Here is a 25,097-nt window from a genome sequence, read left to right as displayed (position 1 = left end):
AGCTCTTAGGCAAACCATGCAGAAAGGAGTATAATAAACCGAAAGAAAATGTAAAAAGAATGGCTAAGGCCACCACTTTTTTTTTTTCTTTTTGCTGGAATACAAGTCAAAGAGAACGCTGTTTAATTTTGAAGAAGCATAGGTGCTTAAAAAATTTAAGTTATAATATATGACTGAAAAATTAATTCATTTAATTAGCAGACCATTTTCCACTATTAGACTTAAAATTCCCCATTCCAGACTAATAAACTGTGAGCTGTGGAAAATAAGTTTGCCACAAAATCCCTACACTTACAAAGGTAAGAAAAAGCAAAGAGGTAACTCAAATCAATAACCTTGAAATGTATCAAAACTTAAAATCTCAAAAATTTTTTCATGGATAATGGTTTGCTTCAGTTACTATACTAAAGATATTTATTTTCTTCCTACACACAAGCCCTTAGAGAATCTGTCCTTTCCCCACTCACTGAAAAAGCAACACTATTATGAACACATAACTGAGTCCTTCCAATAACCGCTGACTGAACAATGTTGGACATCCTTCATAATGTGAGACAAATGGATTCTCTCCCTTAGCAAGTTAGAATTTAGAATATGAGAACCAAGATAATTAGCTATGGGGGCTGAGAGCTAGCTGAACCTAACACCCACAACTGACCACTGTGTGCTGATTAAGAAAGCAGAGCAAACCACTTGGCAAAGAGAAACAAAAACAAGAGTACAGGCAACTCCAGAAAAAGAAGTAGAGAATAAATACCTAAAAATATTCAGTTCCCTGGAAGCCTGGCTGTACTTCCTGTACTTGAGTTCTATAGTATCTGGTAATGGATAATTGTTCTCAAAATATTAATTTTTTTTGGAAAAAAAGGTAAATATGGACATCTATGTAGGTACAAAACTTACAAAGGAAATAAACAAGTAAAATTAGCATACTAAATATCAAAAATATGGTTAGGACATAGCAAAGCCTAGGATTCAATTACTTACAAATCAATAGATTCTTCCCCGATATAGTATATTAACTTTATACAAGGTCACCTGAGAAGACAGAACAAATCATTCTGCTCTAAACATTTTTTATTACTTTTCTCAGCAACAGAATAAAATATGAGAGGCCCATGTTTGATACAATGAACATTCACAGGCTATTGTCTTCAAATATAAATTCAAATATAATAAGAATGCTTCACATTCTTTTAGGGAAAAGAAGTAAGTGATGTCTTTCTTCATGTATAAGAGAGGCAGGATAGATGAGCAGGTGAATGCCTGAACCCTGGAGCCAGACTCCTACGTTTGAATCCTGGTTTTGCCATTTCCTAATCCTGTAACCTTGGGCAAGTTACTTCTGCCTGTTTCTAACATATAAAATTACTATAATAGAGCCAATTTCATAGGATTGTTATGAAGAATAAATGATATAATACATGCAAAAACCCTAAGAAACAATAAATGTTCATTGTTATTAATAGTATTTATTTTTATTATTATTATTCATGGAAGGAGGTATATTTCATATATCTGTGACACATAAAACTGAATTTCTTGAACAAGGCCATTCTTTAGCAGGCTTAGGAAATTAAAAACTTAAAAATCTATGATTCAAAAAACAGGGCAGATAAAGATAAACCCACATTTAAAAAAACCCTACAATCTCTTTAGTAGGGCTTCTGCAACAATAAACTAAGAGTTATTCTTTCATGAGGGATATAGCTTGCCTTCTGATAAAGTTTTATAAAAGCTTTCCTTCAACAAACTCTGGCTGAAAAAGGAAGCCCTTTTTCCAGAACGCCCACTTAGATACAGCAAAGCACAGGATAATCTACTGATGTTAGAGGAAGGTAAAAATCTTTAAAAGATTTTTTTTAATTATAAAAGATTTAAAAAATAAAACAAATAGTAACTGCTCTCATAAAGTATGAATTCTGATTGGTTCAGAGGTAAGTACAAAAATTCACTCCTATGGGGTTTTTTGGACTAGGCAATGATACAGTTAAGAAAGAGCTAGGGATACCATAAGGAGAAAAACAATTCTTGCGTCATGAACACATGCCACATGATTTGCTTCCTACAAAACATGTGGTTAAGACCAAATATAAAAGAACCAACTGAAAGGTCAAAAACTATGTGGAAGGAAACAAGGAAGGGCAGGGAAGGAAGGTGGAAGGAAGAGAGAACAGACTATTACAAATAATTTCAGCTATCTGGAAGAGAAAAGAATCAAAATATCCTAATCTGTACTTAAAGACCCAAAATGACTATGTAAAAAATTAAAAAGCAAAAAATTAAATCAACTTAAATTAAAAGGATCTGTATTTCCTTCCCTATACATTTTGAAATCAAATAATTCTTTAACTCACCTTCTACTTCAGCATATAGACATATTCACGACAATCCTTCATTCAGTCAAGAAATACTGAATCTTTACTTTCAAAATATGATTCCAGGTTAGGCTTTTTAAAGCTCCTCGCCGACTACACACAAAGAAGATAATAAAACAGCTTGAGAGCTTATATTTCAGGATCCCCCTCCCCCATTCCCTTTCCTTCTATATCATGTATGTTGTATAACACTTTCCATTTACAAGCTCTTAGGAGAGCAGCGGTCTTCTTTGTTTTCATTTATATAAAGCACACACACAACAAAAATGTCCTCAGGCAAAGACAGAGCTGATGTCTGACCAAATTAGGAGCAAATGTACCTGAGCCAGGAACGTCCTCCTAAATTCCCTATTTCCCCCAACTTAGGCATAGATCCTTTTTCTAAACGGAGGAGTTTGGCTTTCTTAGGATGCTACGAAGCAGCCACAGTCATCTCACAACCAGATTAATATACTTAAAGATGCCTTTTAGTAGAGGTCTTCATAAAACTGAGGCACAAGGGACATTCCTACCACGCGGAACACAAGACCAAAAGGATATATCCTTTGTAAGACTAGGAAAAAACAGGCACGCCTTCTCCCACTCCTTTTCCCCAGGTCAAAACAAAACAAAAACCGGAACAGAGTGGCTAACAGTTAAAGTTTAAAAAGAAAATGAAAATGAAAAGCTGACATCCTAGTGTTTCCAATTTTTTTTAAAAAATGTTGTTAGTGACTACAACATCTCTCCTCAGATCTACAGCAAAAACAGCACACTTACCTCCTCCATTCCCTTTTTCTCCTCCCTTTTAAGTCAATAATTTTAGTGATGGCTCTAAACTCATAACCTTTTATGTAAACTCTATTCTACTTTTCAAAAATAAAGTCTATATGCTAATAAAATATGTAATCAATCAACTGAATACTAAGGGTTATATATTATCATTAACAGGACATCATTTTGCTTATATTCTATCCTTCAAAAACATAAGTAAAAATGACTTAAGGCCGATGCTTGTAACAAGAAATGGCAGCTAACATGAATTTAGCTTTTACTTACTATGTGCCAGACACAATATTAAGCACTTTACAAGCATTATCTCATTTAACCCTTATGAACTTCCATTAAATACTATCAATAAACCCATCTAACAGATGAGGACATAAGAAATTAAGAAATTTATACTAGGGCAAACAGTTGTAAGCAATGACACCAAGATTTAAACCAGGAAGTATGACTAAGTTTGAAAACTGAACCTTAATACATATTACACACTGCAGTTATCCCCTCTTATATCTACTTCTAATATTTTATACAATTTTCTAACATATTGTCAATAAAGACTGATGCATAATTTGACCTCAAAACAAGAGCCAAATAAGCGATATTCAGGATCAAAATCAACTCAATGATATAGTCATAGAAACGGTAAGCTCTAGACAATAAACCAAAAGTCTAAGGGAAAAAAAAAAGAAAAAAAGTTTCACAACATGGGTTAAAGTATGATTAAAATGATTTATATTTTTAAGTCCCAAACTTTAAGTATTATTTCTTAAAATAAAGAAAAACTGCATTAAATTTTTAAATCTCAGTTCTCCAATTTGTAGTGCTACTTTACTTTTCAACTTATTTTTTCTGATTATAAAAACCTTTTAAATCTTGTAATTTAAGCTTCACATTAAGTACATCTGCACTTCTTATACTGCACTGAGTTCCCTTCTTTGAACTTTTTAAACTCTCTTAATATATGTTTCTAGAAAGAATACATTCTACAGACTTTCATTTGTGGGTAATAGTTTTCTAAACCACAAAAAATGCTATACTATTTTTCTCTAATATAGAGTCTAAAGCCCAAAATCTAGTCATAAATCTATTCCCAGAAGTTTTCAAACAAGGGAGTAAATTATAAACAAAACTCTTAGCTCAATATCCTTGTAATGCAAAATACTAAGAGCTTAAGTTTAAAACTTCCTCTTTGTCATATCAATGCAACAGAGCTTTTTTTGTACGAAAAAACACTACCATTTGTTCAACTACAGGAATGAATTCCCCAGTCCACTCTATGTGTGTCAAAAGGAAATTTTAAATCAAAAATTTTGTATGGTTTCTATTAAACTATATCCCCCTAACAAGTAAAAAGGGATATCACATAGAAATTCTATTGAATTCATACTCATTTAATTTCTGTACAGTATGAGAGGACTTTGACTTCCAAACCTACTGAGATTTAAAAATAAGTCTTATCATTTCTAATAATAAGTAAACTAAAATGTATGATCTATATTTATAGTAATTCACAAATAATTATAATTTTAAAACTCCTTATAAAATTCAGTAATGTAATCAGATGCTTTAGAAGTACATGCTCAATCTACCCTAATGGAGTTAAGACAATCTTTTCTCAATGAATTTGAGATTTTCTTAGACTAAATTTACTAAAACACTTTTATTCCATGTGCTAAACACACACACACACACACACACACACACACACCCCTTACATTAACTTATACAGATAATGCCAACTAGGTCAAATCTTGCTTCCAGAAACACAACTATACTGCCTTCCAAAACAAAGATTACAAAAATGAATCCATAATAATACTTTCCAATTACCTTTCCATCAATATAAATATTGAGAACTGCTAGCTGGTAAATGAAGTATACATGACTGTGCCACTATATTCTGTAAAAGTAACTGTAATTGGGCATTTCCCTTAGCCAATTTGGTATTGATAATTTCTCACACTTTATAACTTAGTTGTAGAAAGTGACCACAGAAAAGCTGATAAAATTAAAGTACTCTTAATAACCTACGACCTCTTGCTCTTAAATATTTTAGGGAAATGAGGGTAGGCCTTTGGATATTTTATGAGAAATACCAGGTTTCACTCAGCAAAGTGAAAAGTCAGGTACCACTTGAAGAATTCTACATAGGATTAAAAAAATAACAAATCTGATGAAATGGAACAAAATTAACTCCTCTTTGCTTTAAAAAAAAAGAAAAAGGAAATGATAAGAGTTACATTTTTCCTTTTTTTAAGGGTGAGGGGGTACTTTCTGATTACAAAGCTATATGGCACAAAAGTGATAAACTTCTGCTTAGAGTTTAAGACTAAAGCTTCCTGAATATTAAATAATGTATGTATTTTTCCACTTAGCATATTTTCTTCTTTCTTCATTCTTATAGTCTATGTAGGGAGCTTCAACATGGCTTCCAATAACCTCCCCTCCTGGGATACACATCCCTGTGTAAGTGTGGACTGGACCTCTCCTTAAGTGTGGACTGGACCTAATGACTCACTCCTAGTGAATGGAACAGGGAAAAAGTGATGGGTTGCCACTTCCAAGACTACACTACAAAAACCAAAGGCTCACACGGCAAGGACTAGTAGGCTGCTGGCAAACAGCCAACATGAGGAACTGGGGCCTTCGGCCCAACACCCAGTGAGGAACTAAGTACTGCCAACAAGCATGTGAGTGAACTGCAGGCAGATCCTCCTCTAGGATTTTCAGATGAGACCAGCCCTGGTGGACGTGTCAAATGTAGCTCTGCAAGAGACCCTGAGCCAGAGGACCCAACAAACGGCACCCAGATTCTTGACCACAAGAACTGTGAGATAATGTTTGTTGTTTTAAGTCATTAACTTTTGGGGTAATCTGTTATGTAGTGCTATGGCTTGAACTGTGTCCTGCTCAAAATTCATATGTTGAAGTCCTAACCCCCAGCACCTCAGAATGTGACCTTATTTGGAGACATGACCTTTACAGGGGTAATCAAGTTAAACTGAGCTCATTAGGGTGGGCCCCAATCCAATAGGACTGGTATTCTTATAAAAAGGAGAAATTTGAACAAAGAGACAGACACACATAAAGGGAAGACAATGCGAAGAGCTATGGAGAAAAGGTGGCCATCTATAGGTCAAGGAAAGAGGCCTGGAACACATGCTTCCCTCATAGATGTCAGAAGCAACCAATTCTGCTGACACTTTGATTTCAGACTTCTAGCCTCCAGACTGTAAGACAATAAATTTCTGCTGTTTAAGCCACTCAGTTTGTGGTAATTTGTTGTGACAACCTTAACAAATTAATACATGTAGCAAAAAGATCTAATACATACACTGAATTCAAAATGACTTTTTTTGGCAATACCAAAATTAGCCTCAATGCAGGACTCAAGTAGATGGCCAAAGCTTCTAAGTCTTTATTCTGAAAAAAGACATAAAGTCATATCAGAAAATCTTAGACCACAGATTTTTTTTTTTAAGTTAGCTGGGACTCCTGCAATCATATAATGTAATTGACTCATTTCAAAACTTGACGCTGCTGCTGATGTGACAGGAACTGTTTTGAACACTTAACATATATTAATTCCTCACAAGAACCTTCTGAGGCACCACTATTATCAATTCCATTTTTAAGATGAAGAAACTTATGTCCAGGAGTTAAGGACACAGCTGATAAGGAGCCAGGATTTAGTAAACCGAGGTACACAGAGAATAAGTGATTTATCCAAAATCACAGTTAGTAGTCGAGGTGGGACTAAGCCTAACGGTCCTTTCTCCTACCTTCAAATCTTTTCTCGAAAAAGGCAAATAGAAAGGCTTTCCTTTTACTTGCTGTATTCAATCTTTGTAACACTGCTACCTTAGAAGTATATACTTGACTATCTATCTGCCCTCCTCCTCTACCTACACAGTTACTCATTTTCTTCTACTCCCTGAACCCTAAAACACTACCTTTCAATTCCTAATACTTTTCTTGCATCTAGGTTAATCATTTTTATATACTAGAACACAAGATTTCACTTCCACACAGTTTGGAAAAATAGCTTTAGCTTAACATTTAGAAAAACACCTTTAGCTTAATAAATACACCTGGAAGGAATAATACTATAATATTGGTCATCTGCATTTTACTAGGAATAAGTCAGATCCTTTTCAGAGAACAGGCCTTGAAACAAAGATGGCAAGACAGCCACTGCAAACTTGTCCAGGGAATCAGAGTCTTTTTCTGGAATATATGGGACTAGGTACTTAAGAGTAAGCCTTTCTCTGGGAGTCTGAATTACAATATATAAATCATGGGCAGTGGTGGCGACCACGCTTCCCATGACAAAGAATGGAAACATGGAGAAAGCCAAAGAGAGTGAGACATGCACAGGAGAGGCACACTGCTGAGAGCCTGAGAGAGACCTGACTACATTTGATTCCTGGGTTCTCCTTGCACAGCCCAGCTGCATTTCTGCCCTGGATCCTTTGGTGTTCCCAAAAGTCTGATAACTTGCCCTTTCTGCTTAAGCTAGTTTGAACTGAGTCACATGCAATCAATAGAGAACTAACATGGTCAAAAAGATACCCTCTCTACAGCTCAAGAACAGTATCGAATGACTAGTAATTCAAAAAAAAAAAAAAAGAGGAGAACAGAGCGCTCCATGTAGTACCATGGCTACGAACAAAAGAACGGATTGACAGAAGCCAAGGTTTAAACAGCTATTTGGAAGACTTTCCAGACATTGGTGGAATAGAAAAAAGAAGCTGCAATTTGAAAAGACTATACCCTCTATCTCCCATTTGGGATATTTTAGTTCTTCTAGTTAAAAAAATCCCATCATCTATATACTTGCTAGTGGGTGTATAAATTATTACAACCACTTTAGAGATCAATTTGGAAATATCTAGAAAAGTTGAAAGTGCAGATTTCATACAACCCAGCAATCTTACTACTAGGTGGCTACTATGGACTGAAATGTGTCCCCCCAAAATTCATATGCTGAAGCCTTAACCCTCAACATGACTGTATCTGGAGATAGGGTCTTTAGTAGGCTATTAAGGTTAAATGAGGTCATGGGGTGGGGCCCTAAACTGATATGATAAGAAGAGGTAAAGGGAGATCTCCCTCTCTTTCTCCTTTTCTTTGCCTTGTGAGGACAAAGCTAGACAGTGACCATCTACAGGTCAGAAGAGAGCTTGCACCAGAATCCTACCACGCTGACACCCTGATCTTGGACTTCCAGCCTCTAGAATTGTTGAGAAAATAAATTTCTGTTGTTTAAAAATAAATAAACTTTTCAGTAACAATAGAGCAAAGTAAAATACTAAAACTCAGGCAACTAAGTAGCCATAGTACTCTCAAGTGCCTCACAACATAGTTCATTATTCGAACTAGTCACTCAAAGTTACTGTAATACGATAAAGAGTTCCAAAGCCTGTGCTGACAACTAGATTTTTCCAGAAAAAAAGGAAAAACTTTAATAACATGATTTTATTCTATGTAGGTATCTACAATAAAAGTATGATGCTTTAAAGCCAGAACTGAAACTGAAATATATTCCAATATATCTTTTTTTTTTTTTTTGGTGCAAAAAACTAAAAGCCATCCAGGAAAGGAGGTTTGTCTAGTTAACCCAGCCATCAGTGGTAAAGAAGGATTAAAACCCAGCCCTTCTGAGTCACAGTTCAGTTACAATGCAACGATGCAGCAAAGATTATCATGATTCTGTTCCTGGCTTCTTGTTCAACAGACAAAACAATCCTAAAACTGACCTGATTCTATGTTCTGGGCTGGCATGAACCTGCGTAGAAACAATAGGAGTGGCAGGCACTTTCTTCCTGAAGCAGACGTGGAGAAGTATTATACCTGTGATGAAAGAAAAAAAAAAGAAAGCCCAGTTTATTTTCAGAATGTTTTTTATGAGTTATTCATTTCGTACTAATTCTCTCTTTACCTCCTTATTTCTTGCCAGTGGCTTCATACTGGAACAAAGGACAACACTTTATTTAAGACAGATAAAGTCTGCTATTCAAACTTCAAAGGAGAATATAGACTCATTCAAAACTGATCTCTACAGACCATCTGGTTCAGCTTTTTTATTTTACTGGTGAGGAAGCCGAGACCAGGAAAAGTTATGCAAAGAATCAACAACAACACAGTTATTTAGTGGCAGAGCCAGGTTCAGAACCTAATTCTTCCAACTTTCGTCCAGTATTCATCTGTACATCATAGATCACAATGTCTCTTTTTGGAGAACCAAACATGAGCAAAAAAGAAAAAAAATCATGTTACTTCTCTAGGAATAGTTGAAGATAAATGTGGTATAGAGCTGAATTGATATGTTCTAAGTTAAAATAAAAAACAGTGCTTCCTCACTCAATGTTTATAATCCAACCTCGAGTTATTTAGCCTGTCTCATATAGGATATTTAACTGTTTCTTTTATTTACCATTCAATATTCCAAAATGAAAACATCAGCACATGAATGATGAGATATAGGTTCTGGTCTTTCTTATAACTCTGCTCTCAACAAGTTCTATGCCCTTAATCAATTACTTCTTTGGTTCCAAAGCTCCTTTATTCAAAAATGAGGAGCTTGGGGACTTCCCTGGTGGCACAATGGTTAAGAATCCGCCTGCCAATGCAGGGAACATGAGTTCGATCTCTGGTCCAGGAAGATCCCACATGCCATGGAGCTACTGAGCCTGCGCTCTAGAGCCCCCAAGCCACAACTACTGAAGCCCATGCATCTAGAGCCTGTGCTCCGCAGCAAGAGAAACCACCTTAATGAGAAGCCCACGCACTGCAACCAAGAGTAGCCCCCACTCGCTGCAACTAGAGAAAGACTGTGCGCAGCAACGAAGACCCAATGCAGCCAAAAATAAATAAATAAAAAATATATATTTTTTTTAAATGAGGAGCTTGGATTAATCCCCATGAGCTTTCTAAGTCTAAAAAGTTATGCCTAAGAATAGACTCATCTTTTAACGACATTCTGTTTTTCTGATCAACTATTTGTTTTGTCATATGTTTGTTAATCTCTGTAATCAAGATAGTACAATAGTTCAAACATCAATATTTGTTTTTGTCATGTTTGTCAATCTGATCAACTATTTGCTTTTGTCATGTTTGTTAATCTCTGTGATCATATTAGTACAATAGTTCAAACATCAATAATATTGCCCTCAAATATACAGCTAGTTCTCATTCAAAAACCTAGTTTTGCAATAACCTAGTTTTGCTGTCTATCTCACTACTTATGAAAAAGTATTTTAAAAAATCTACCTCTGGGACTTCCCTGGTGGCACAGTGGTTAAGAATCCACCTGCCAATGCAGGGTCACAGGTTCGAGCCCCGGTCCAGGAAGATCCCACATGCCACAGAGCAACTAAGGCTGTGCGCCACAGCTACTGAGCCTGCATGCTAGAGCCCACAAGCCACAACTACTGAGTCCACGTGCCCCAACTACTGAAGCCTGCACGCCTAGAGCCCGTGCTCTGCAACAAGAGAAGCCACCGCAATGAAAAGTCTGCGCGCTGCAACGAACAGTAGCCCTAGCTCGCCACAACTAGAGAAAGTCCATGCGCAGCAACGAAGACCAAATGCAGCCAAAACGATAAATAAATAAATTTATTAAAAAAAGAAATCTACCTCTTAGGTGGTTTCTAAGAAAAATTCTGAATTATTTTCCCAAATCATTCATTCAGTTATTCACCCAAGTTGTTACTGAGTGGTTTGTCAGATGGCAGACACATGCTTAATGAGATATAAGATTTTAAAACAAGATCCCTCTAGTGAAATTCTGAGTGATGTTTGGGATTCAACTGGCAGTGAGAAAGTAGGCAGAAGTGATGACATGTCTCCTAAATCGTAACATCAGAATATACCTGCACTGTTTTTTTAATATATTAAAACTACCAACTTACGTAAAACATGTTGGTTGTCACCCAACACGAGAACCTAAATATAAGTTGCTGGTAATGTTTTACTGATTTGCTCTTCCCTGTCCTATACCCCACCTCTCTCATCTCGTCAGTCCTCTGTAATTGCTCTCCTATGTTTTGTGTTCATCATTCCTCTGATTTTTAGAAAGCATATCACATATGTACATATCCTTCAACAACACTTTCACTGTTTTTCATTCAATATTATGTTTTCAAGATGTATTTATGATACATATGCAATTAAATGTTGCATATAGTTGCAGTTCATTCATTTCAGGGCAGAAAAATTCTACATTGTGTAAATACACCATGACTGAATTATTCATTCTCTTTACAATAGCACCTTATTTTCTCCCCAGGTTTTGTTTTGTTTTGCTATTATGAACATTACTGTTATGAAAGTTCTCATACACATCTGTTCCACATGTGCCAAAGTTTCTCTTAAGTACTTGCCTAGGAGTTGAGGAATATATGTGTTTTCAATTTTTTTTGTGAGGTCGCCAATTTTTCTTTTTCCCAAAGTGTGTTTACCAATGTATAATCTCATCAGCACCAGGTAGTTCATATTGATCTACATGCTCTCCAACATTTAGTAATGCCAACTTCTTAATTTGGGGGTGTAAAACCATCTAACTGTAGTCTTAATTTGCAGTTTTCTGTTGATTAATGATACTGAGCATTTCTTCAGGTTTACTGGCTAACTCATGTTTCCTCTTTTATGAAATGCCTCTTTATTTCTATTGGCCACTTCCTCCTTAGTTTTTTGCCCTTTACTTATTATTTCATAGAAATTATATATGTATTTTGGATGCTGATTATTTGGTTTTATCCATTTTGAATTACCAGGTACAGCCAAGTATTGAGATAAAGAAGCAGAAATAGGAGGAAGCCAGACAGAACTGGAAACAGCGAGCTAGAATACCAATGCTTTTCTCAACCCATTTTTGTATTTTATTACAATCTACAGATGTCTTAAAGTACCAGAAATTTAAAATGGTGTATTACTGATCCTGTTTTGTAATTTTTTAATATAAATTTAGCCAAGGGTTAAGTGCTTTGATATGATTTCAGTGCATTCTAATTACAATATGCAATATAATATAATTTCAGGCATCCATTTTATACAAATCAAAATTTAAATCACATTTTAGATAGAGTTACATTTTGACCCTGACATTTTAAGTGTTTTTATTTCATGCTTTGGTTGGCTCCAATTTAGAATAAGTTAGCTTTATTGTCAAAACGTTGAGTATGAATGTATATGTACATAGGTATAAAAACTGAATTTCAAAACTAAATTATATAAACTAGAACAACAGAGACCTGCATTCCAGGCTTGGCTAGACAATTAGCTGTACCTCCTTGGCCTAACTATGTCTTTAAGTTGGTTTTCTTATACCTAACATGAAAATTGTGCTGGTAAATTCTAAGTATGATTCTTTGAATCATACTCTTTGAAGATCAATGAGAAAAAAAATTTTTTCCAGATATCCCCAAAAGAGTTTTAGGAATCTCTTCCCAAGTGTTAAGTAAACTGGAGAGAGTAACAAAAAGCTAAATATCTGAAAAACAAAAGTTAACAATCAGGGCTATAGCCCTCCTATGGCTTCTCAGGACTCTTGGCAGATCACCTGATGAACAGCATCACACAGAAGAAAAAAAAAATCGAAAGCCACACAAAATCTGAGATCACTCTACAATGCTGGCGTTGATTCCTATGTACGGAATCAGAAGAGAACTTCCAGAACCACACTCACCCACTTACCTGAATCTGTACCCTTCTACTGTGCTTAAACTTTCTGAAACCACATCAAAGTCTAACTCTTCCACTTTAATACTAGATGTTATGTCCCTACTATTCAAGGAAATTGCTCTAGTAAGTCCCACCTCTCTTTCCTTTGTCATCAATTTCTTAATTTTGTCCTCCCAATAAAGCAGAACCACTGTGTGTGTGTGTGTGTGTGTGTGTATACTTCCAATCATTAGAAAATAAACAACATCAGCAGCAAACCTTTTGACACCACACACCCCTCTAGATTATGGCCAATTTCTTTGATTCCCTCTTCAGTGAAAAGTCAGAAAAGAGTTGTCCTTTGGGCTTCCCTGGTGGCGCAGTGGTTGAGAGTCCGCCTGCCAATGCAGGGGACGCGGGTTCGTGCCCCAGTCCGGGAAGATCCCACATGCTGCGGGGTGGCTGGGCCCGTGAGCCATGGCCATTAAGCCTGCGCGTCCGGAGCCTGTGCTCTGCAACGGGAGAGGCCACAACAGTGAGAGGCCCACGTACTGTGAAAAAAAAGACTTGTCCTTACTCTCTGTCTTCAAGTATTCTTCAGTTCAAACTGAACATACTCCAATTAGACTTTTGCTCCGAACACAGCACTGAAACTCTAAAGTCACCAGTTACTTACATATATATTGTAAAATCCAAAAGCCAGTCAGATCTCATCTTTCTTGCCCTATCTGCAGCAATCGGCATGACTCATCAAGCCCTGATACACTTTCTTTAGCTGGCCTCCAGAACAAAGACTCTCCTGGTTTCTCCTGGTTTCATCCTATCTCACTGGCCACTCCTCAGCTTCCTTTGCTTATTTCTCCTTTTCTCCATCATCGCTGAAGTTCAAGTTCTGACTCTTCTTTCTAACTAATCAGCAAATACTACTGGCTCTATATACAAAATATATCCAGAATCTGACCACTTCTCATCATCTACGTAGAAACTGTAGTAGTAACTATCATCTCTCACTAGGATTTTTTCCATAGTTTAGTAACTGGCCTCCCAACTTCTACCCTTGCCCTATTTCAGTCCTTTTTCGTCAAAGCAGCCAGAGTGATCCTGATAATCTTACATAAATCATATAATGTAACATCTGTGCCCAAAATCTCCCAATGGCTTCTCATATCATAAACGCCAAAATCTTTTTTTTTTTTTTTTTTTTTTTTTTGCGGTACGCGGGCCTCTCACTGTTGTGGCCTCTCCCATTGCGGAGCACAGGCTCCGGACGCTCAGGCACAGCGGCCACGGCTCACGGGCCCAGCCGCTCCGCGGCATGTGGGATCTTCCCGGACCGGGGCACGAACCCGCATCCCCTGCGTCGGCAGGCGGACTCTCAACCACTGCGCCACCAGGGAAGCCCCACGCCAAAATCTTTAAAACAGCAAAACAGAACTTACATAATTTAGCCCCCATTACCTCTGACCTCATTTCCTACTGACCTCCTTGCTATTCCTTATACAGGCTAGGCATACTCCTGCCTCAGAGCCTTTACACTTACTGTTCTCTCTGCCTCAAAGCTATTCTGCGATGATTATCTCCACCTGCCTCACTCCCTTGCTATCTTCAGATCTTTGCTCAAATGTCTGAGTTAACTCTTTCCTATTCGGTCTATTTTAAACTGTAACTATTCTGCTCCCAGCATCCCTAACACACTTCCCTGATTTATTTCTCTCCAATGTTACTAATATTCATTTATTTCACTTCTATTCCTGTTTGTGTATTTCCTCCCCCAAACACATAAAATCCACAAGGGCAAGAGCTTTGTTTTGTTTCGTGCTACATCTTCAATGCTTAGGAAGGGGTCCAGCACATACTAGGCATTCAATAAACATTTTTTGAATGAAGAAATGAATAGTTACACTCTTAGGGCTAAACATGACAATCTTTCTGAGTTTACAAAAGAAAATAAATAATCAGGAGACAATAGCTAGATTCTTGATGTAAAAGAATCATTCTAATATTTCTTCAATAGTTAAGTGATAACAACAATAACTCAAAGACTTCAGTAGATGTTGTAGCCAATACTTCCATAAACTTTAAGTAACCACTATAATAAATGGTTCCCCACCCCACCCCCAACCCCCTGCCAGATTAGGTTTTAGTCTCTGGCTGTCCACAGGGTGACATTTATTTCCCATCTGTTATCATATTCAACAAAGGTTAGTTTGCAGAGCCGCAACACACTTAGGAAAATATTATTAAAATGTTCATTCCAAACTTGTTCCAGATAAAGAACTGAGCTCTTTATAAATAAAGAAAGTCTAAAAATAAAGGACAGATATTTTTAAGTGTTTTAACTATTTTGTTTGGAAATAGTTTCAAACTTACAGAAAAGTTGCAAATATAAAAATACAAGAATCACCCTTATACTCAAAGTCATCCATTGTTAACGTTACCTTCTTTATTTTGTCATTTGTGCTCATGAACTTTCTTTCCCTTCACACAGACACACTTGAGCTTTTTTTTTTTCCTAAAGCAACTGAGGATAAATTATGTATATCATGGTTCTTTGAGCCATTGCTTCAATGTGTATTTCCTTAGAGATATTCTCTTTCATAACCACAGTACAGTTATTGTCAGTAATTTGAACATTGCTACAATATTTGTATTTAACATTAGTACTCCAACTTATTTCAATTAATCCAGTGATAATCATTTTATCCTATTCTTCTCCCCACCCAGTATAGGATCCAGTCCAGGGTCAGGTATTGCAGTTAATGCAATACCTAGGCTTATCTTTCTTAAGCCTCCCATAATTTGAAACACTTCCACAGCCTTTATCTTTTATGACATTGTTTTTTGTTTTGTTTTGTTTTGAATATCCTCCTCCCCTTTTTATTAAGCAGAATGTTCCTCATGTGGGGTTTGTCTATTGTTTCCTCCAGATTCAGGTTATGTAGTCTTGGCCAGAAAACTACACAGATGACGATATATCCCCTCAGGGCATCATATCTAGATTCACGTGTTACCCATGTTGTTGTTGTATTTCACCAATGCATAATCCCTATTTTACACCCTGCAAATAATACACAGGCGGTGGGGAGACACTTTAACTCTATGGAAATACCCTGCTCCTCATCAATATTTCCCCCCTAGATTTTGTTATGATTCTTGCCCTGCCTAATAAGAGCTGCAAAATGATGATTTTCCAACTCTAGAATTCAGAATTCTACTGTAAGCATGAGAGCTCTCTTCTTTATTTGTTCATTTATTTACTAGTTTATTATCATTATGGGTAGTGGATTCCTATTTTTAATGGTTCATAATTCATTACTAATCTGATGACTAGACCAGTAGGACCTCCAACAGGCTTGTGACATGCTCCCATATTTTTCAAAAACATTTTATTTTCTAGCATTAAAAAAAAGGTACAGATTCACCTGGTATATACCCTTGCAATCAGCCATTCCTCTGAGGAACTCCAGTTCCTTTGTGTTGGGAATACTATTAGAGATCGAGATTGGGGGATTAGGTGTGCCCACTGCTCTTTGCCTTTTTCTTGGACAGAACTACTAGGAAATACATGCATGCATATACACATATGCATATAAATATATATATGTTCATACATACATATGCATGTGCATGTATACATACTGGTTTCAAAAATAATAAATTTAAACTGATACCTTCAATTCCAATCCATCCCCACAGGATTCATTTTTCCCTTCTCCCAATGCATATTTGTATGTCCCTCCTTCCTCAGGTCCTAGCTTCAACAACCTGAAAACATTTACTCAATCCGTAATACACCTAAAAATGACCCAGAGTTGCTTTGTCCATATCACTACAAAAAATAAACTCTAGAGGAAAGAGTTCAGGATTTGTTTGCAATCCCTCTCTCTTACCGCTACCTAGGATGAGGGTAAACAGTCAAATATTATGTTAAAAAATTACTTAGAGTCACTCTTTCTTCCCCTTCAATGTAAGTATAGTACTAATTTATAGTACAATCAGGTTCATTTGTTCTGGTGGTTTAGGACTTTCCCCATTCCCATCTTTATTTGCAATATGGAAGATAATATGCTTTGAAAAGTCAAAACTATATAAAAAGGTATATAGCCTTAAGAAGTGTCATTCCCTCCCATAAATATTTGTTCTCTACTGCCCCTTCTTTTTTGTAAAGTTAAGTAGATATGAGTGCGTTTTATCACTCCCCACCCCTGCCATTTTTTCACAAAAGATAGCAAACTAATATGTGTGTTTACACTAACCAGCTCAATCGAGACTGGAGGAAGCTCTTCCCAAATTAATTTATAAGACTCGCAACACCTTAATACCAAGACCAGACAGAAACATTAAGAGAAAAGAAGACTAGAAATCCAATATCCTTTCTGAACACAGATGCAAAAAATTTTAACAGAATATTAGCAATATATAAAAGGGATATTACAACATGACCAACTGAAGTTTACCCTGGAAATATAAGGCTGGTTCAACATTCAAAAATTAATCAATATAATTCACCATATGAACAGAATAAAGAAAAACCATACAATGATTTCAATAGGTGCAAAAATAGCATTTGACAAAATTCAACATTCATTCATGATTTTAAAAACTCTTAGTAAACAAGGAATACAATGGAACTTAAGCTGATAAATGGCATCTTTAAAACAAATACAGGGACTTCCCTGGTGGCACAGTGGTTAAGAATCTGCCTGCCAATACAGGGGACACAGGTTCAAGCCCTGGTCCAGGAAGATCCCACATGCCACAGAACAACTAAGCCCATGCGACACAACTACTGAGTCTGTACTCTAGGGCCTGCACGTCGCAACAACTGAGCCCGCACACTCCAACTACTGAAGCCCACGCACCTAGAGCCTGTGCTCCACAACAAGAGAAGCCACTGCGATGAGGAGCCCATGCACCGCAACAAAGAGTAGCCCCCACTCGCCACAACTAGAGAAAGCCGCATGCAGCAAAGACCCAGCACAGCCAAAAATAAAAATAAATAAATAAATAAAACAAATACAGCTAACATCATACATAATGGCGAAAGGCTGAATGTCTTCTGTCTTTAACATTATACTGGAAGTACCAGCCAGGGCTATATGGTATGAAAAAGAAATAAAAGGCATACATTACTATGGAAGAAATAAGACTTGTCATTATTCCAGGCAACATGACTGTCTATATAGACAGAAAATCCCACAGAATCTACAAAAAACAAAAACAACAACAAAAAGCATACTAGCTATAATAAGGGAATTTAACAAGGTTGTAGTATACAAAGTCCAATATATAAAGATCAATCATGTTTCCATATATCAACAATGAAACACTTGGAAATTACATATTTATATTGGGTTGGCCAAAAAGTTCGTTTGGGTTTCTCCATTAAGATGTTACGGAAGAACCCGAATGAACTTTCTGGCCAACCCACTATATTGCCACTTATAATACCACCACCAAACCATGAAATATGCAAGATTTGTGTTTTGTTTGTTTGTTTGTTTGATTTGCGGTACACGGGCTTCTCACTGCTGTGGCTTCTCCCGTTGCGGAGCACAGGCTCCGGACACGCAGGCTCAGCGGCCATGGCTCACAAGCCCAGCCGCTCCACGGCATATGGGATCCTCCCGGACCGGGGCATGAACCCGCGTCCCCTGCATCGGCAAGCAGACTCTCAACCACTGCGCCACCAGGGAAGCCCACAAGATTTGTGTTTTGAAAACCATAAAACACTGATGAGATAAATCAAAGATGATGTGAGTAAATGAAGAGATATACCATATGAATGGACTGGGAGACTCAACATAGTTAAATTATCACTCCTCTCCAAAATTTATCTACAGATTCAATGCAACCCCAATCAAAATTCACGTAGATTTTTTTTTTTTTTGGAAACCATCAGAATGATTCTAAAATTTACACAGAAAAGCCAGGAAACTAGAATAGCCAAAACAATTTCAAACAAAACAAAATTGGAGTACTCATATTACATGATACCAAGATTTATTATTATAAAACCACAGTAATCAAGACAGTGCGGTACTGGTGAAAGGACAGAAACCTAAATCAATGGAAAAGAAAGATTTCAGAAACAGAGGTAGACATACATGGTCAATTGATTTTTGACAAAGATGTCAAGCAACTGAATGGAGAAGAGAAAAGCTTTTCACCAAACAGTGCTAAAACAATTGGACATCCACGTACAAAAATCCAAAACAAAACAAAAAAATCTCAATCAACCCATACATCACATTACATCCAACCTTTAACTCAAAATGGATCACAGACCTAAATGTAAAACCTTAAACTTGTCAAACTTCTAGAATAAAACGGTGCTAGGACTTCCCTAGTGGCACAGTGGTTGAGAGTCCGCCTGCCGATACAGGGGACACGGGTTCATGCCCCGGTCTGGAAGGATCCCACATGCCGTGGAGCGGCTGGGCCCGTGAGCCATGGTTGCTGGGCCTGCACGTCCGGAGCCTGTGCTCCACAGCGGGAGAGGCCACAGCAGTGAGAGAGGCCCGTGTACCACAAAAAAAAAAAAAAAAAAAAAAAAAAAACGGTGCTAAATCAGTGACTTTGGGTTAGGCAAAAAGTTCTATCAGATATAAAGCACAAACCATAAAAGAAAAAACTGAGAAACTGGATTTCATCAAAATTAACTTCTGCTGGGGCTTCCCTGGTGGCACAGTGGTTGAGAGTCTGCCTGCCAATGCAGGGGACACGGGTTCATGACCCGGTCCGGGAAGATCCCACATGCCACAGAGCGGCTAGGCCCGTGAGCCATGGCCGCTGAGCCTGCGCGTCCGGAGCCTGTGCTCTGCAACAGGAGAGGCCACAACAGTGAGAGGCCCGCGTACCGCAAAAAAAAAAAAAAAAAAATTAACTTCTGCTCTTCAAAAGACACTGTTTTAAAAATGAAGTCACTATTTTAAAAATGGGAGAAAGTATTTGTAAAACAAATACCAGATAAAGACCGGTATTTCCAAAATATATAAAGAACTCTTATAACTCAATAATAATAAAATAAGCAGCCTAATTTTATTTATCCATTTATTTATTTTTTGGCTGCATCTTGTGGCTTGTGGGATCTTAGTTCCCCAACCATGGATTGAACCCGCGCCCTCGGCAGTGAAAGTGCAGAGTACTAACCACTGGACCCCCAGGGAATTCCCAAGAAGCCTAATTTTCAAAAGAGCAAAAGATGTCAATACTTCTAAAATAAACCAGTTGTAGATGGTAAACAAGCAGATGAAAGGATGTAAATATCATTACTAATGAAAAGCAAATTCAAACCAATTTTAATAATGCTGCTATGAAAATCAGTTTTGCAGACATACGCTTTCATTTCTCTTGGATATATACCTAGGAATGGAATTTACACCTCATAAGGAAGAAGTTTAATTATGTAAGAAACTAACCAACTATTTGCTAAAGAGGCTATATCATTTTACCAGCAATGTATGAGAGGAAACTTCTAGTTGCTCTACATCCTCGTCAATCTTAACATTGTGAGACTTGATTCTTAGCCATGCTAGTGGGTGTATAGTAGTATCTCCATGTTTTGTTTTGTTTTTTTAATATATCTTCATTGGAGTATAACTGCTTCACAATACTGTGTTTCTGTTGTACAACAAACTGAATCAGCCATATGCTTACATATATCCCCATATCCCCTCCCTCTTGAGCCTCCCTCCCACCCTCCCAATCCCACCCCTCTAGGTCGTCGCAAAACACCGAGCTGATCTCCCTGTGCTATACTGCTGCTTCCCACTAGCTATCTATTTTACATTTGGTCGTGTATATATGTCGATCTTACTCTCACTTCACCCCAGCTTTCCCCTCCCCCCACCATGTCCTCAAGTCCATTCTCTACGTCTGCGTCGTATTCCTGCCCTGCCACTAGGTTCATCAGTACCATTTTTTTTTTAGATTCCATATATATGTGTTAGCATACAGCATTTTTTTTTTCTTTATGACTTACTTCACTCTGTACGACAGTCTCTACGTCCATCCACCTCACAACAAATAACTCAATTTCGTTTCTTTTTAGGGCGAGTAATATTCCATTGTGTATATGGGCCACATCTTCTTTATCCATTCATCTGTCGATGGACATTTAGGTTGCTTCTATGTCCCAGCTATTGTGAATAGGGCTGCAATGAACATTGTGGTACATGACTCTTTTTGAATTATGGTTTTCTCAGGGTATATGCCCAGTAGTGGGATTGCTGGGTGGTATGGTAGTTCTATTTTTAGTTTTTTAAGGAACCTCCATACTGTTTCCCACAGTGGCTGTATCAATTTACATTCCCACCAACAGTTCAGGATTCCCTTTTCACCACACCCTATCCAGCATTAATTGTTTCTAGATTTTTTGATAATGGCCATTCTGACCAGTGTGAGGTGATACCTCATTGTAGTTTTGATTTGCATTTCTCTAATTAGTGATGTTGAGCACTTTTTCATGTGCCACCTGGCCATCTGTATGTCTTCTTTGGTGAAATGTCTATTTAGGTCTTCTACCCATTTTTTGATTGGATTGTTTTTTTGATATTGAGCTCAATGAGCTGTTTGTATATTTTGGACATTAATCCTTTGTCCATTGTTTCATTTACAAATATTTTCTCCCATTCTGAGGGCTGTCTTTTCATCTTGTTTATGGTTTCCTTTGCTCTGCAAAAGCTTTTACGTTTAATTAGGTCCCATTTGTTTACTTTTGTTTTTATTTTCATTACCCTAGGAAGTAGGTCAAAAAAGATCTTGCTGTGTTTCATGTCAAAGAGTGTTTTCCCTATGTTTTCCTCTAAGAGTTTTATGCTGTATGGTCTTACATTTAGGTCTTTAATCCATTTTGAGTTTATTTTTGTGTATGGTGTTAGGGAGTGTTGTAGTTTCATTCTTTTACATGTAGCTGTCCAGTTTTCCCAGCACTATTTATTGAAGAGGCTGTCTTTTCTCCATTATATGTTCTTGCCTCCTTTGTCGAAAATTAGGTGACTATATGTGTGTGGGTTATCTCTGGGCTTTCTATCCTGTACCATTGATCTATAATTCTGTTTTTTATGACAGTATCATACTGTCATGATTACTGTAGCTTTGTAATATAGTTTGAAGTCGGGGAGCCTGATTCCTCCAGCTCCGTTTTTCTTTCTCAAGATTGCTTTGGCTATTCGGGGTCTTTTGTGTGTCCATATGAACTGTAAAATTTTTTGTTCTAATTCTGTGAAGAATGCCATTACTAGTTTGATAGGGATTGCACTGAATCTGTAGATTGCTTTTGGTAGTATAGTCATTTTCACAATACTGATTCTTCCAATCCAAGAACATGGTATATTTCTCCATCTGTTTATGTCATCCTTGATTCCTTTCATCAGTGTTTTATAGTTTTCTGAGTACAAGTCCTTTGCCTCCTTAGGTAGGATTACTCCTAGGTATTTTATTCTTTTTGTTGCAGTGGTAAATGGGATTGTTTCCTTAATTTCTCTTTCCAAATTTTCATTGTTAGTGTACAGGAATGCCAGAGATTTCTGTACATTAATTTTGTACCCTGCAACCCTACCAAATTCACTGATTAGTTCTAGTAGTTTTCTGGTGGCATCCTTAGGATTTTCTATGTATAGTATCATGACATTTGCAAACAGTGACAGTTTTACTTCTTTTCCAATTTTTATTCCTTTTATTTCTTTTTTTTTCTCTGATTGCCATGGCTAGGACTTCCAAAACTATGTTGAATAAGACTGGCAAGAATGGACATTCTTGTCTTGTTCCTGATCTTAGCAGAAATGCTTTCAGTTTTTTACCACTGAGTATGATGTTTGCTGTGTGTTTGTCATATATGGCCTTTATTATGTTGAGGTAGGTTCCCTCTATGGCCATTTTCTGGAGAGTTTTTATCATAAATCGGTGTTGAATTTTGTCAAAAGCTTTTTCTGCATCTATTGAGATGATCATATAGTTTTTATTCCTTAATTTGTTAATATGGTGTATCACATTGATTGATTTGCATATATTGAAGAATCCTTGCAACCCTGGGATAAATCTCACTTGATCACGATGTATGATTCTTTTAATATGTTGTTGGATTCTGTTTGCTAGTAATTTGTTCAGGATTTTTGCACCTATGTTCATCACTGATGCTGGTCTATAATTTTCTTTTTTTGTGATATCTGTTTCTCGTTTTGATATCGGGGTGATGGTGGCTTTGAGGATGAATTTGGGAGTGTTCCTCCCTCTGTAATTTTTTGGAAGAGTTTGAGAAGGATGGGTGTTAGCTCTTCTCTAGATGTTTCATAGAATTCACCTGTGAAGCCACCTGGTCCTGGACTTCTGTTTGTTGGAGGATTTTTATTTACAGTTTCAATTTCACTACTTGTGATACGTCTGTTTATATTTTCTAATTCTTCCTGGTTCAGTCTTGGAAAATTGTACCTTTCCAAGAATTTGCCCATTTCTTCGTGGTTGTCCGTTTTATTGGCATATAGTTGTCTGCAGTAGTCTCCTATAATCCTTTGTATTTCTGCAGTGTCAGTAGTGATTTCTCCTTTTCAATTTCTTATTTTATTGATTTGCATCCTCTCCCTTTTTTTCTTGATGAGGCTGGCTAAGGGTTTATCAACTTTGTTTACCTTCTCAAAGAACCAGCTTTTAGTTTTATTGATCTTTGCTATTATTTTCTTTGTTTCTATTTCACTTATTTTTGTTCTGATCTTTATGATTTCCTTCCTTCTACTCACTTTGGGTTTTCTTTATTCTTCTTTCTCTAGTTGCTTTAGGTGTAGGGTTAGATTATTTATTTGAGATTTTTCTTGTTTCTTGAGGTGAAATTGAATTGCTATAAACTTCCCTCTTAGAACTGCTTTTGCTTCATCCCATAGGTTTTGGGTCCTCATGTTTTCGTTGTCATTTGTTTCTATGTATTTTTTTAATTTCTTCTTTGATTTCTTTAGTGATCTCTTGGTTATTTAGTAGTGCACTGATTAGCCTCCATGTGTTTGTGTTTTTACAGTTTTTTTCCTGATATTGGCTTCCGATCTCATAGCGTTGTGGTCAGAAAAGATGCTTAATATGATTTCAATTCTCTCAAATTTTCCGAGGCTTGATTTGTGACCCAAGATGTGATCTATCCTGGAGAATGTTCCATGTGCACTTGAGAAGAAAGTGTATTCTGCCACTTTTGGGTGGAATGTTCTATAAATATCCATTAAATCTATCTGATCTATCGTATCATTTAAAGCTTGTGTTTCCTTATTTATTTTCTGTTTGGATGATCTGTCCATTGGTGTAAGTGGAGTGTTAAAGTCCTCTACTATTATTGCATCACTGTTGATTTCTCCTTTCATGACTGTTAGCATCTGCCTTATTTATTGAGATGCTCCTATGTTGGGTGCATAAACATTTATAATTGTTATATCTTCCTCTTGGATTGATCCCTTGATCGTTACGTAGTGTCCTTCCTTATCTCTTGTAACAGTCTTTATTTTAAAGTCTATTTTATCTGATATGAGTATTGCTACTCCAGCTTTCTTTTGATTTCCATTTGCATGGAATATCTTTTTCCATCCCCTCACTTTCAGTCTGTATGTGTCCCTAGGTCTGAAGTGGGTCTCTTGTAGACAGTATATATACGGGTCTTGTTTTTATATCCATTCAGCCAGTCTGTGTCTTTTGGTTGGAGCATTTAATCCATTTACATTTAAGGTGATTACTGCTATGTATGTTCCTATTACCATTTTCTTAATTGTTCTGGGTTTGTTTTTGTGGGTCTTTTTCTTCTCTTGTGTTTCCCACCCAGAGAAGTTTCTTTAGCATTTGTTGTAAAGCTGGTTTGGTGGTGCTGAATTCTCTTAGCTTTTACTTGTCTGAAAAGCTCTCGATTTCTCCATCAAATCTGAATGAGATCCTTGCTGGTAGAGTAATCTTGGTTGTAGGTTTTTCTCTTTCATCACTTTAAGTATATCCTGCCACTCCCTTCTGGCCTGCAGAGTTTCTGCTGAAACATCAGCTGATAACCTTATGGGAATTCCTTTGTATGTCATTTGTTGTTTTTCTTGCTACTTTTAGTATTTTTTCTTCAAATTTAATTTTTGTTAGTTTGATTAATATGTGTCTTGGTGTGTTTCTCCTAGGGTTTATCCTGTATGGGACTCTCTGTGCTTCCTGGACTTGGGTGACTATTTCCTTTCCCATGTTAGGGAAGTTTTCCATTTCCTTGATGATTAGTGATGTTGAGCATCCTTCTATGTACTTATATCTTTCTACATGGTATGTATTGGCCATTCATGTACCCAC

The 25,097-nt window shown here is 36.9% G+C and overlaps 1 protein-coding gene across 6 annotated transcripts in view; it reads right to left on the bottom strand.

Annotated features, from left to right (window-relative positions):
- Positions 1-25,097, bottom strand: part of WDFY3 (WD repeat and FYVE domain containing 3) — a 279,594-nt gene that overhangs the window by 236,884 nt on the left and 17,613 nt on the right. For 2 of the 6 annotated variants that reach the window (XM_082632434.1, XM_082632436.1), the window contains exon 2: positions 8,903-8,996. The exons of 1 other annotated variant lie outside the window; for it this stretch is intronic. The gene's annotated coding sequence lies outside the window, so the exon portion shown is untranslated. Of the gene's footprint in view, positions 1-2,357; positions 2,472-8,902; positions 8,997-25,097 lie in introns of those variants that run through there. 3 more of the 6 variants (XM_082632432.1, XM_082632433.1, XM_082632430.1) reach the window with 2 other exon arrangements.

The sequence above is a fragment of the Mesoplodon mirus genome (genome assembly GCF_964341445.2).
Source record: "Mesoplodon mirus genome assembly, chromosome: 2".
Classification (NCBI taxonomy): Eukaryota; Metazoa; Chordata; class Mammalia; order Artiodactyla; family Ziphiidae; genus Mesoplodon; species Mesoplodon mirus.
This window is presented reverse-complemented; position numbering and strand designations above follow the sequence as displayed.